This window comes from Moschus berezovskii, chromosome 1 (assembly GCF_049115385.1).
Source record: "Moschus berezovskii isolate FMDL1 chromosome 1, NW_MosBer_1.0, whole genome shotgun sequence".
NCBI lineage: Eukaryota > Metazoa > Chordata > Mammalia > Artiodactyla > Moschidae > Moschus > Moschus berezovskii.
Window position 1 is genome coordinate 148,187,591 of NC_142460.1, and position 4,364 is coordinate 148,191,954.

The 4,364-nt window shown below is 42.1% G+C and overlaps 1 pseudogene; it reads right to left on the reverse strand.

Moving 5' to 3' along the window:
- Positions 1–342: 342 nt before the first annotated feature.
- LOC129552098 (gamma-enolase-like) lies at positions 343–1,246 on the reverse strand (annotated as a pseudogene).
- Between the last annotated feature and the right edge of the window lie 3,118 nt (positions 1,247–4,364).

A 4,364-nucleotide genomic window follows, 5' to 3' on the forward strand; every position in this document is an offset into this window, starting at 1 on the left:
CAGGTAGAAGGATCACAGTATGCTGGGACTGCAGACATTATGTCCTGGAAATCGAGCTTCATGCCCCAGCTCTTCCATGATTCCCATTCATAAGCAGATTGTACTTAGCCAGGTGCACCAGGTTCCAGTATTGATCTGGCCTGTGAACAGTTCCCCCACCATGTTGGCAATGAACGTGTCCTCAATCTCTCCCAAATAGTGACTCATCATGACCCTCTACCATTCTCCTGGGCTAGCTTGCACGCTTGGATGGCTTTGGTGATCAAATTGATCTTCCTAAACTTCAGCCTTGAGGGAGACAACAAGATAGGCCCTAACAAAGTCCTGGTCCCCAGTGATATATCAGTAAGACTTAAAGTCTTAAAGTCATATCTGCTACCATGATAAAACTCTGAGGTGGCAACATTCATGCTGATGACAATCTTTTCTGTGTAGCCAGCTTTGTCAATGGCTGCATTTACCAGCTCCAAGGCTTTGCTTGGAAACTTCTGATCTCCAGAATTTACGGGGCAAAGCCATTTTCATCTCCCACATTGGTGGCATCCTTGCCATGCTATTCCTATATGAGTGTGTGATAGACCTCCACCTCGAGTCGCATGACATCCTAAAAGCTCTCAGCACCCATGGGGAGGATCTAAACTCCTGTGTGGTAAGCTTGTTCCCAGCATGAGAGTCACCACTGATCATGTTGAAGGTACAGGCAGGATGAGATCTGAGTTCTTGGCCGGCTGAGCAATGTGGTGGTGAAGGGGCAATTCCTGCTTGGCTGCTCCTGCTTTACACGTGGCCAAGGACACATCCAAGATGGCATTGCCCCCAAACTTGGACTTGTCCTCAGTCTCATCCAAGTTCAACATCAGGTTGTCCAGCTTCTCAAGTTCCATCACAGAGGGACACAAGCTGATGAGGGTGCAGATGATGGCAATGTTGATGTGGTCCATTGCCTTCAGAACAGCATTCCTTTGCAGTTTGTCCCTATCCCTTAGCTCCAGGGCCGCAGAGATAATAGTGGAGGCTCCATTGGGTGCTGCCGCCTGGAAAAGACCTGAGAGGGGCACATGCAATGAGGAGGAAGAGGGAGGACACTACAGTGACCAGAGGGTCCTTCAGCCTCCTAGTTCTGCATACCTGTAGCCACAACCAGCCTTCTCCCCATACTGCTCCTTAATACCCACCCCTCCCTCACACACACGGAGGCAGATGCACAAGCAATGGCCTCCTCATCTGCCCAATACGAGCCCCACATGCACAAATAGGAACCCAAAGAAATGTAGCTATGCAGGCAGCACACGCAATATACACATACAGCACACACACAGCGGGAAGAGGCATGATGCATCTCCAAAAACCTGCTATTGTTTAGGGAAAGTTGCAGATGTATTTCAAACCATCAGTACCATTCTTGGAACTAGAGAAACTCCCCTACTTATGAACAAGAAACATAAGGAAGGAGAGCCACAGTAGCATTATTTGTCATTGTGAAAATTAAAAACAGCCTCATACGTGTCAAGGAGAATGGATTCTTTACATGAGGTATATTCAATATTCATTCAATACCATATTACATAATGCTAAAATGAGTGATCTCTAAATCATGTATAAGGCAATATGTATGAAAACAGATAAATCTCAGAAATGTAAAATCTGGTACTATCTACACAAGCTTTGAAAATGTAACACTTTAAGGATTACCTAGGAATTCACTGACCTAGAGCCAGACATCTTGGAATGTGAAGTCAAGTGGGCCTTAGAAAGCATCACTACGAACAAAGCTAGTGGAGATGATGGAATTCCAGCTGAGCTATTTCAAATCTTGAAAGATGATGGTGTGAAAGTGCTGCACTCAATATGCCACCAAATTTGGAAAACTCAGCAGTGGCCACAAGACTGGAAAAGGTCAGTCTTCATTCCAATCCCAAAGAAAGGCAATGCCAAAGAATGCTCAAACTACCACACAATTGCACTCATCTACACGCTACTAAAATCATGCTCAAAATTCTCCAAGCCAGGCTTCAGCAATATGTGAACCATGAACTCCCAGATGTTCAAGCAGGTTTTAGAAAAGGCAGAGGCACCAGAGATCAAATTGCCAACATCTGCTGGATCATCGAAAAAGCAAGAGAATTCCAGAAAAACATCTACTTCTGCTTTATTGACTATGCCAAAGCCTTTGACTGTGTGGATCACAATAAACTGTGGAACATTCTGAAAGAGATGGGAATCCCAGACCACCTGACCTGCCTCTTGAGAAACCTGTATGCAGGTCAGGAAGCAACAGTCAGAACTGGACATGGAACAACAGACTGGTTCCAAATAGGAAAAGGAGTACGTAAAGGCTGTATATTGTCACCTTGCTTATTTAAATTCTATGCAGAGTACATCATGAGGAACGCTGGGCAGGAAGAAGCACAAGCTGGAATCAAGACTGCTGGGAGAAATATCAATAACCTCAGATAAGCAGATGACACCACCCTTATGGAAGAAAGTGAAGAGGAATTCAAAAGCCTCTAGAGGAAAGTGAAAGAGGAGAGTGAAAATGTTGGCTTGAAGCTCAACATTCAGAAAACAAAGATCATGGCATCTGGTCCCATCACTTCATGGGAAATAGATGGAAAAACAGTGGAAACAGTGTCAGACTTTATTTTTCTGGGCTCCAAAATCACTGCGAATGCTGATTGCAGCCATGAAATTAAAAGACACTTACTCCTTGGAAGGAAAGTTATGACCAACCTTGATAGTATATTAAAAAGCAGAGACATTACTTTGTCAAACAAGGTCCGTCTAGTCAAGGCTATGGTTTTTCCTGTGGTCATGTATGGATGTGAGAGTTGGACTGTGAAGAAAGCTGATCGCTGAAGAATTGATGCTTTTGAACTGTGGTGTTGGAGAAGACTCTTGAGAGTCTCTTGGACTGCAAGGGAGTTGGTGATGGACAGGGAGGCCTGGCGTGCTGTGATTCATGGGGTCGTGGAGAGTCGGACACGACTGAGCGACTGAACTGAACTGAACTGAGGAGACTGTGGCAGGGGTAGGGGGCTGGAGACCATGTACATGTATATAAATAGAATAAAGTGTGAAAATGTACTTGAGAATGATAAATACAAGATTCATGATGTAGGTCACTTTTTAAAAATGAAGAAGGGCAATGGGATCTGGGCGTGTTACAAGTACTTCAACTATATTAATGGGTACCCAGGGGTCCTTTATGTTACTGTACTTATCTGCTATCATTTAAATATGTCAGAATTACAAATATTAAGAATTTACTAGTAACCTGTAATTTTAAAACTGTCTCTCTCACAAAAAGGCCAATATTTGTTTGAAAAACAAAATTTTTTGGATAGAGTATTATACATGTAAAGTGGTTTCCTGACTTATGAAACAGCTTCCTTTTAACTAATTCCGAAGAATATCCTTAAATTTCATTATGTAGCAATTCTGTTTAACCCCACATACTAGCGAAATAATTCAGTTGATATGAATTTAAAGACTTGTCAGTGGATAGTAATATAGTAAATTATTAAAAGAAGAGATAAATACCTACCCAAATTGTTCAGACAACTGGAAGAAAAAAATATGGCTAGTTCTTTTAACAAAAATTTACCAAAATGTAATCATTTCAACTGTGCACACATTTACTGCTCTAACTGGCATGTTTATGTAATAAAAGTTTGCTAATATACTATTATTCACAGGGGATGTGTTCCAAAAGCACCAGTGGATGCCTGAAACCACAGATAGTACCAAACTGTAAAAATACTGCTTTTTCTATATATACATCCCTTTGATAAAGTTTACTGTTTAGGCACAGAAAGAAATTAACAATACTAACTAACAATATGTGAACCATGAACTTTCAGATGTTCAAGCGGGTTTTAGAAAAGGCAGAGGCACCAGAGATCAAATTGCCAACATCCACTGGATCATGGAGAAAGCAAGAGAGTTCCAGAAAAACATCTATTTCTGCTTCATCGACTATGCCAAAGCCTTTTAAAGTGTGGATCACAATAAACTGTGGAACATTCTGAAAGAGATGGGAATACCAGACCACCTGACCTGCCTCTTGAGAAACCTGTATGCAGGTTTGGAAGCAACAGTTAGAACTGGACATGGAACAACAGACTGGTTCCAAATAGGAAAAGGAGTACGTCAAGGTTGTATATTGTCACCCTGCTTATTTAACTTCTATGCAGAGTACATCATGAGGAACGCTGGGCTGGAAGAAGCACAAGCTGAAATCAAGATTGCCGGGAGAAATATCAATTACCTCAGATATGCAGATGACACTACCCTTATGGCCGAAAGTGAAGAGGAATTCAAAAGCCTCTTGGTGAAAGTGAAAGAGGAGAGTGAAAAAGTTGGCT